This window comes from Panicum virgatum, unplaced genomic scaffold, assembly GCF_016808335.1.
Source record: "Panicum virgatum strain AP13 unplaced genomic scaffold, P.virgatum_v5 scaffold_5128, whole genome shotgun sequence".
Lineage (NCBI taxonomy): Eukaryota > Viridiplantae > Streptophyta > Magnoliopsida > Poales > Poaceae > Panicum > Panicum virgatum.
In genome coordinates, this window is record NW_024376474.1 from 10,131 (window position 1) to 20,733 (window position 10,603).

General features: G+C 45.8%; 1 long non-coding RNA gene across 1 annotated transcript; it reads left to right on the plus strand.

Moving 5' to 3' along the window:
* The first annotated feature begins 9,857 nt into the window (after nucleotides 1–9,857).
* LOC120694350 lies at nucleotides 9,858–10,603 on the plus strand. The gene is made up of 2 exons (XR_005683451.1): nucleotides 9,858–9,957; nucleotides 10,263–10,603. It is a non-coding gene; the product is annotated as an uncharacterized LOC120694350 (long non-coding RNA).

Genomic DNA, 10,603 nt, shown 5'->3' on the forward strand with positions numbered 1-10,603 from the left:
AGTTTATCTTAGAATACTGATTCTCAGAAAAGCGAGATCCAGAAAAGCGGAAACAAACAGGGCCTTAATCGGTAACGGGTCGTGGGTAACACGGGGTTTAGGGTGGTGGGTACCTATGGCTCCATAGGGGTAATACCCATAGGCTAACAGGTGGTGGGTACCACGGGTTTAGGTACCATTGCCATCTCTATGAGTGGATAGCCTTAAATGCTCCCTCCCATTCACTATCGAACAGACCGGTAAAGTGGTGAAGCTTTGAAACAATGAAAGTATGAAACCTACAAATTTGAAGGCATAGCGTTTGTTGCAAGTTGGATGTCACGGCCCAGTGGGCCGACTGGGCTGCGCAAGTACTGTAGCACATACTACTGTAGCGACACGGAGCTCAGCTCCTTAGTCCCAAACTGAAAGTGGAGAGGGAGCCGAACCAATTTAAATAGCCGGTACCTGGGAAGCTAATAACTCCGGTTCGAACCTTTTGCGCGAAGCGAGGACGAAAGCGTAAGAGAGTTATTTAGCAGGTGTGGTCTACTCAACGTGTAGAGTAGATCTTAGCCGTTATCCTGGGCCGGGTCATTACAGGGGTATCAGAGCCATACTCTCGCGGTTTCACGCCACGTACGGGCAGAATTGCGCGTACATGAGCACGTTGGCGCGTGGAAACACAGATGCCAACAACATGTGGACGGACACACATGGGCTGCTGGCAGTGAACCCACGGGCGTGGCACATGGGATCTTAAGCACTAGACGTATGGGACGTGGCCCAAGAGAGGGGATTCTGCTCTTTTGTCCCGTATGGGTAAGCTGGTTTGATGTCTCGACGAGGACGTTGAGTCCTCAACGGGGGGTAACTGTGATAGCCCATGGGCCAGTTGGGCCGGGCTGATTTCAAGTTACTGTAGCACAGCTACCGTAGCGCGAAAAATATTGTAGCTCCGGCACAGTATTCCCAGTTTAGTCCCATACGAAAAACCGAACGCGAGACAGACCGACTTAAATAGCCGGTCGCGTGAAGCTAAATAACCCGGATTGATCCTTTTGCGCGAAGCGAGGAAGAAAACACAAGAGAGTTATTTAGCAGGTGTGGTCTACTCAATGTGTAGAGTAGATCATAGCCGTTATCTCGGGCCTGGTCGTTACAGTGTAATGACCCGGCCCAGGATAACGGCTAAGATCTAATCTACACATTGAGTAGACCACACCTGCTAAATAACTCTCTTGCGCTTTCGTCCTCGCTTCGCGCAAAAGGTTCGAACCGGAGTTACTAGCTTCCTAGGGATCGGCTATTTAAATTGGTTCGGCTCCCTCTCCACTTTCAGTTTGGGACTAAGGAGTCTAGTCGGCCCACTGGGCCGTGACAATCTCCCCCCGTTGGGGTTCGACGTCCTCGTCGAACCAACTCACCCATACAGGACAAGGGAGCAGGATCCCCTCTCTTGGCCCACGTCCCATACGTCTAGTGCTAACGATCCCATGTGCCACGCCCGTGGGTTCACTGCCAGCAGCCCATGTTTGTCCGTCCACATGCTGTTGGCATATGTGTTTCCACGCGCCGACGTGCTCATGTACGCGCAATTCTGCCCGTACGTGGCGTGAAACCGCGAGAGTATGGCTCTGATACCCCTGTAATGACCCGGCCCAGGATAACGGCTAAGATCTACTCTACACGTTGAGTAGACCACACCTGCTAAATAACTCTCTTGCGCTTTCGTCCTCGCTTCGCGCAAAAGGTTCGAACCGGAGTTATTAGCTTCCCAGGGACCGGCTATTTAAATTGGTTCGGCTCCCTCTCCACTTTCAGTTTGGGACTAAGGATCTGAGCTCCGCGTCGCTACAGTAGCATGTGCTACAGTAACTTGCGCAGCCCAGTCGGCCCACTGGGCCGTGACATTGGATCTCACCCATACGTCCTAGCCCCACGAAATTGAAGTCTGCAACTGCAGGCAGGGGGGAGCAGCGATGCGCTGCTCCAGCCATCAAAAGATGAATGCCGCTCCAGCACACTCAACAGCTAGTGTATGCAGTTGTCCAACACAATTAACACATGTGTTGTTGGTTGCAAGCATAAGACCGCATTTAGTTTCTAAAAATTTTCACCTCGAAAAACGTGTCTTTCTCTTTGGACATATGTATGGAGCACTAAATGTAATTAAACAACAAAACTAATTACACAGTTTGGATGTACACGTCGAAACGAATCTTCTGAGTCTAATTAGTGCATGGTTAGCCATAAGTACTACAGTAACCCACATATGCTAATGATGCGGTCAAAGGCCTCAAAAGATTCGTCTCGCAATTTCCAAGTGAGTTCTGAAATTAGTTTTTTAGTTAGTATCCGAATAACCGTCCCAACATCTGGTCAAAGTGATGACGTGACATCCAAAATTTTTTGTTTTTGGAACTAACGGGCTCTAAACAATTGCACCTTTCTCTCACCAAGGACCTCATGGCTCTGGAGTAGACGAGCATATGGACTAAGTCATTTCATGCTTTTAACACTCTCATGCTCCTTCCTATCCCACCACATCTACTGTCGGTACATTCGAACAGGGGTACCTCCTACTAGTGCACTTGGCCCATGGGGTGTGTGGTTATCCGTAACCACGTGCTAAGCCTCTGGGCGGTGGAGCGTGGGCCCTAGGCCTGACGCCTTGGGGAACGGTCCCCGGACCTCCCCCACGACCGAGCAGGTCTGGTGCTGCCACGTGTCCTCACGGGCAAAGCGCCGCCGGACGGCCGGACCTCCTTCCTATCCCACCAAAAAATCGCATTGCGACTGCTGCATGTAAATCGCGAGACGAATCTAATGAACCTAATTAGGTTGTAATCAGGTGCTAAATTGCTACAATAATGCTACAGTAAACAACCTCTAATGACGGATTGATTAAGCTCATTACATTCGTCTCGCGATTTACAGACGAGTTCTATAATTTATTTTGTGATTAATTTATATTTAGTACTTCAAACATAGAAAGATGTCTTTTCAAAAATTTTACGGAACGCAACTAAACACCCCCATACTCGCACCTTAGGCTATCCTCGAGCCTTAGGCATCGACCCTGTCACGTCAGCTCTTTACTCCACTCTTGACCCTGATGTAACTCTCTACTCCACTCTTGACCCTGATGTAACTCTCTGGCCCTGTTTGGTTCATGTATCCAACTACGACACACGATTCCCGAGAAAATAATCTTCAATGCATGAAGTACTAAATTAAGTTTATTTGCAAAACCATTTCACGGATGTGTGTAACTTTTCGAGATGAATCTAATGACGGTAATTAATCGATGATTGGCTACAGTGATGCTACAGTAACCATCCTCCAATCGCTCGGTCAAAAGCCTCATTAGGTTCGTCTCGCGAAATAGCGCAAGGTTGTGGAGTTAGTTTTGTAAATTACCTTCATTTAATATCCCTAATTATTAGTCAAAATTTTTGTGCTACTCACAACCAAACAGGGCCTCTACTACACTCTTGACCTGCTGCTCCAGTGCACTGCTGTACTATTGACCTGCTGCTCCAGTGCACAACCTACAGCAAGCTATAGCCTCAGCCTCAGCCTCAGCCCACAGCCACATCAGCTCCATGTCAGCTTTTTATTTCAGAACTAACTACTTCACATATATTTGTTTTTGACACTTAAAAATCACACAACATAATAATTTTTATTGAATTAAAAATTACGGATTACATAGCAATTAAAAATTACGACTAGTATATATAGGGAGAGTACGTAATTGTGCCACTAGCCGTTTTCATATACCATAATTGGTAATTGCTTGGGTGAGAAACAATAGAACGTGCATGCATCTTGCATTTTCGAGTTGGTTGATCACCTTGTTTACGGTTGTGCTTCCAAAAAAAAATTACTTTGATCACTTTGTAGTTAATAGTTGTGCAACCCCGAGTTATCAATCTGCGGTTCAAGTTGAGTAGATGAGGTTTCAACCGAAGCAAGTAGGTTTATTTTCCTTGGTGAACCATATCGCGAGGGAAATGATTCATGCCGTGTGTTCATATTAGATATGCACGTTCTTTATTTGCATGAATTAGTCCTTATAGCGGAATGGCTAACCAAGGAGTGGTTATTTTGCAGATGGGTGATAACAACGTTGCCAATCATGAAAATGAGAATCACGAAGCATTGCCCCAACCACCTCCCTCTTTGGCTCAGACTATTGCGGCTCTTATCTCCGACCGCAATGAGCAGACTGAGTTGATGAGGCAATTGGTGCAAAACAATGCCGGCAGAGGTCGACAAGCACCACCAGCAGAAACTGACTATGTCGGTTTTCTAGCCACCCAACCACCTCTGTTCCACAAGGCAGATGATCCACTCGAAGCCGATGCATGGATTCGCACCATTGAGGACAAGTTCAGTATCCTCAATTGCACAGAAGTAGACAAGGCCGCCTTCGCAACACAACAGCTGAGAGGCCCAGCGAAGATATGGTGGGTTAATCACAAGTCTCTACTCCCCGCTGGTGCGCGTCTCACTCGGGATGAGTTCGTGGCAGCTTTTAAAGCCCACCACATCCCTACTAGCTTAATGAGGAGAAAGATGGCGGAATTTCTAGCATTGAAGCAAGGAAACAATACTGTTCTGCAATATGCTCAGACTTTTAATCAGTTATCCTAGTATGGTGGTTTCCATGTCGATACGGATGAGAAGAGGCAGGATTGCTTCCGGAGGGGATTGAACACCAAGCTGCAGGACAAACTAGCACTAACTACTTGTGCCAACTTCACAGAATTGGTTAATAAGGCTATTACTCAAGAAGATGCTACCTTAGCTCATAAGACCGACAAAAAGAGGAAGGCACCTGTTGGATCTTCTAGCAGTGCGCCCCAGAGGTACAAGCTAGTACCGACAGGAAGTCAGCAGGCCCCAAGTCGTCCTCCGCAGCAGGGCCGTTGGGTCGTTAGGCCGCCACAGCAGCAGCCGTGGGTGCCACGTCTCCCAGCGCCACAGCAAGGTCAGGGACCTCCAATGCAGCAAGTGACCCGCACAAATAACTATCCCTGTTTCAACTATGGACTTCCTGGGCATTTGGCTCGTGATTGTCGTCTACCACGCAAGCAGTTTAACTACAGGCCTCTCGCACCAGTTCCAGCTGCCAGTACCCAGGATCACAAGAAGAAAGCTGCACCTATCAAAACTGGTCGTGTGAACTACACTACCCTGGAAGATGTTACTGGTGGTACTCAAGTGATGACGGGTATGTTTTCCGTTAACCAGCGCCCTGCTGTTGTGTTATTTGATTCCGGAGCATCTCATACATTTATCAGCGAAGCATGTGTAGCACGGCTCAACTTACAAGTAACACACATGAAAAGACCCTATATTATTCATGCACCGGGTGCACAGTTGCACGCCCGTCAATGTGTTCAGGGTATATCCCTTGACCTAGGTGGGAAAGATTTTCAAACCGACCTCATTATTCTTCCAAATCAAGGAATCGACATTATTCTTGGAATGAATTGGATGGAAGAACATCGTGTTATCCTTGATACTTCATCTCGCATCATTCGAATCAATTCTTCCACATATGGTCCTTTGGATATTCATCTTTCTAAGCATAATATTCCCATCAATGCAATCTATCATCTTAAAGGGAAAGGCTTAGCCGAAATTCCTGTGGTTAGTGAGTATCCTGATGTGTTTCCAAAAGAATTACCAGGTATGCCTCCCGATCGAGATGTGGAGCTCGTGATTGAACTACAGCCTGGTACAACACCTATATCTCGGTGACCATATAGAATGACTCCTAGTGAGTTGGCTGAATTGAAAATCCAGTTGCAAGAATTATTGGATAAGGGTTTCATTCGACCAAGCACTTCACCATGGGGTTGTCCAGCCTTGTTCATGAAAAAGAAAGATCATGGGTTAAGATTGTGTGTGGATTATCGACCTTTGAATGCGGTCATCATCAAAAACAAATATCCTCTCCCTCGCATTGATATTCTATTTGATCAATTAGCCGGTGCCAAGTTCTTCTCGAAAATAGATCTTCGATTGGGTTATCATCAAATCAAAATCCGACCATCAGATATACCAAAAACAGCATTCTCCACTCGTTATGGTCTTTATGAGTATTTGGTCATGTCCTTTGGATTAACCAATGCTCCAGCCTACTTCATGTATCTCATGAATTCGGTATTCATGCCAGAGCTGGATAAATTCGTTGTGGTATTCATTGATGATATTCTAATCTATTCCAAAACGGAGGAAGAACATGCTCAGCATCTTCATATAGTACTCCAGCGTCTCAGGGAACATCAACTATATGCTAAACTTAGAAAGTGCGAATTTTGGCTAAAGGAAGTTCCATTTTTAGGTCATGTCATCATGACTGAGGGTATCTCTGTTGATCCCAGTAAAGTATAGGATGTACTGAACTAGAAGGCTCCAACCTCAGTGGTTGAAATCCGAAGTTTCTTAGGGTTAGCGGGTTATTATCGTTGGTTCATACCGGAATTTTCTAGAATTGCTAAACTTATGACTGAACTTCTCAAGAAAGGTACCAAATTCTATTGGAGTGACCAATGTGAGGCAGCTTTCCGGAAGTTGAGAACTCTACTTACTTCAGCGCCAATCTTAGCTCAACCAGATACTACAAAGCCATTCGATGTCTATTGTGATGCTTCGGGCATCGGAATTGGCTGTGTTCTGATGCAGGAGAATCGGGTGATTGCTTATGCTTCTCGATCACTCAAGCGTCACGAAGAGAATTATCCCACACATGATCTTGAATTAGCAGCTGTAGTCCATGCTTTGAAGATCTGGCGACATTACCTTCTGGGCACGAAGTGTAACATTTATACAGATCACAAGAGCCTCAAATATCTTTTCACCCAAGCTGATCTGAACATGCGTCAAAGACGATGGCTCGAGTTGATTAAGGATTATGAACTCAAAGTACACTACCATCCAAGAAAAGCAAATGTGGTTGCTGATGCGTTGAGTCGCAAGGCTCACTGTCATTGCCTCTCTACTATACCCCTAAGTGAGTCTCTCTGTTTTGAGATGGAAAAGCTGAACTTGAGCATTGTACCCCATGGCACATTGGCTCATCTAGAACTTACTCCTACCCTTCGTGATCTGATCATCGAAGCACAAAAGAAAGATAAAGGAGTAAAGGAAATTCAGAGAAGATTAGCAGAAGGAGATCCGAAAGTAAACTGTTTCCACCAAGATAGTGAGAATGTGTTATGGTTTAAGAACCAAATAGTGGTCCCTAAGGATTTTGAACTCCGAAAGCAAATTCTTGATGAAGCTCATACTTCCCGATTATCCATCCATCCGGGTAGCAACAAGATGTACGAAGACCTGAAACAACGATTTTGGTGGACTCGGATGAAAAGAGAGGTCGCTAAATATGTGTCCGAATGTGACATCTGTCGCAGAGTTAAAGCGAGTCATCTCAGGCTAGCAGGAACTCTCCAGCCTTTGAGTATTCCTGAATGGAAATGGGAAGATATTAGTATGGATTTCATAGTTGGATTGCCTCGGACTCAGAAGGGCTATGACTCTATATGGGTTGTGGTTGATAGACTAACCAAGTCAGCACATTTTATTCCAGTCAGTACTCGTTATTCCACAAAAATATATGTTGAGTTATACGTTGAGCATATCTTATGCATGCATGGTATACCCAAGACTATCATCTCTGATCGTGGAAGCCAATTCACTGCTCGCTTTTGGGAACAATTGCATACTTGCTTAGGAACCCGTGTGATTCGCAGCTCTGCTTACCACCCTCAAACAGATGGTCAAACGGAGAGAATCAATCAAATTTTAGAAGATATGCTCCGTGCTTGTGTTTTAGCCTATCCACAGAAATGGGATCAATGTTTACCATTAGCGGAATTTTCTTATAACAATAGTTATCAAGAGAGCATCAAAATGGCACCATTTGAAGCATTATACGGTCGTCGATGTCGAACCCCTTTGAATTGGTCTGAAGCGGGTGAAAGAACTATCTTTGGACCCGACATGGTTCAAGAAGCCGAAGAACAAGTCCGTCTTATTCAAGAAAATTTGAAAATCGCGCAGTCTCGGCAGAAGAGCTACGCTGACAAAAGGACTAATCCACTTGTCTTTAAAGTTGGTGACCATGTATACTTAAAAGTATCACCTTGGAAAGGCGTGCAAAGATTTGGAGTAAAAGGAAAACTAGCTCCCCGCTACATTGGTCCATACCCAATTATGGAGAGATGTGGTCCTGTAGCTTACCGGTTGGATCTTCCAGCAAAATTTTCGGCAATTCACAACATCTTCCATGTATCACAACTGAAGAAATGTCTGAGAATTCCAACAGAAGATATTGATAGTGAAACAATTCGATTAGAATCTGATCTCACCTATCCTGAGCATCCTATCAAGATTATTGATCGCAAGGATCGAGTTACTTGTCGCACCACCAACCGTTTCTACAAAGTTCAATGGAGTAATCACTCCGAAGATGAAGCTACTTGGGAGCAAGAAGAATTTCTGAAATCCAAGTATCCAGATTTTCTACGCACGCATCAAGGTACTTTGCCCTTGAACTTTGTTATCGTAATCCTATCGTTCTGAATCTCGGGACGAGATTCTTTTTAGGGGGGAAGGCTGTAACACCCTAGTGTTAATCGCAACGCTAATCATGTGTTTAAACCGCTAATTATGGACTTAAGCTCATCGTTAACGTTAATCGAGTTCTCACGGTAATTATCGTTTAGCCAAGTTCGAGCGCGTTTTTCTCAGTGATCCGAGCTTCAAATCAAGTTATGCCCAAAAACAAAGTTGTAGATCATCTTGTCCTCTACAACTTCTATTTTGGTCAAATTTCGGGTTTCAATGTGAAAATTGGAGTTTTGGGCGGTCAAACTTTGATCAAATTCATTTCAAACGAATTAAACCCGGTTACTGTGCTCTCCAGTGAACCGTACGCGCGCCCATGCCGTGACCCCGCGTCGTCGCCGGCGACGCCACGCGTCGACCGTCGGCGATCCTCGCCCGTCGCGCTCGCGCGCCGTCCTTATCCCCGCGGAGCCGTATCCTTTTTTTCCCCCTTAGCACTAGATGGGGTTAGTATGGCTTGAATGAATGGATCCATGTCCTCGAGCCACTTGCATTGTAAGCACTGGACAGATTGCCCATTTGTAAATAGGAATCGTGTTTGTACAGTTGTCAGGTCTTGAGCCGGTGTAATGTGTGTCAAGATGCGTTTTCCTTGGGTGTAGTTTTATTGATTCCTGAAGTGAAAGGAAGGAAAGGAAGCATGAGCGGCTGAGTGGGCTGTTGACGGCCTGAGGCCAGGCCGTTGTGGTGGTATACATGGAGCTGGTGCTTATCTGTGATGATCACTTGAGTGGAACCTGGAGCGGACTGATAGAAAGGAGGATGATATTTGTTTTTATCTCTCGACTCTTGATGGGCGATCACCTTGAGAACTCAGAGCTTGGGGGAGGGCCATCAGGAACAGAAAGAAAAGGCTTGTAGTCAGGGCATTGGGCTTTATAGCAATTGAGAATCATGTGTTGGTTGATGATTGCAGTTAAAGACGAGCTCAGTCCCATCCGCTGCTATTGTTCTGCTGCTGGACATCCGCCGTAGTGGTTGCAGCAATTAGCAATGATTCATAGCAATTAGCAGGCATGTTATTGTGCATTTAGCTTTACAGTGTCAGACACTAATCAGCAATTAGCAAACCACTATGGTCCTCCGCTTATACGCCAACGCAGCTCGCTCCGTTTGTTTGACACAGACAATCTCAACTGACTGAACGGTGGGACCAGATTGCCATCGCACGAATCCCTCCCTATCCATGAAAATGCTAGACACCCCTCGAAACGCACAGAACCCTGTCCTTCCTCTACCTCCAGCTCCAGGCGGCAGCGGCGGGGAGGGCTATGGACGGCTGACGCGGGGCGCCGCCTGATGCCACCACAAACTTCCCCCCTTGGCCCATCAGTAAGCTTCCCCCTCTAACCAATCCCATCTGATTCTTGCCTATTTCGCTCTATTTCTTGCTCGATTTCTTGGATGATCTCTGCTACTACCTCGTCACTTTATTATACAGTTATTGCCTGTCCATCCGGAACACAGCCTAGCTATTTTTTTAAAGTAATTTTTCGACATTAGCGTCTTTCTATTTGTTACCACAAGCTTGTTTGTCCATCCTATCGGAGGATAGTTCATTCCGAATTTCTATTCTCTTTTCAACAGCATTGCAACACTGCCGTTTTCTTAGTTGTTGTATGCTTGATTTTGCACAGGGGTTGAGAATTGCTACGTATTCAAGAGCCACCTGCAAGAGTACGCGCAGAAAGCTGGTCTCCCAACCCCTGAGTATCATACCCTCAAAGAGGGCCCGTCCCACGAACCAATATTCAAGTCCACAGTGGTCGTTAACAACACCAAGTACGATTCGCTGCCTGGATTCTTCAGCCGAAAGGCTGCAGAACAGTCCGCCGCTGAAGTTGCGCTTCTGGAGATAGTCAAGTCTGTTCCAGCAACTGAAACCAGAAGCATCCCAGCAGTAGTAAGTTACTCGTTTACGCAGATATTTGTGCTAAACAAGTAAAGATTCTAAGTTCTATACAAAATCAGCCTCCAA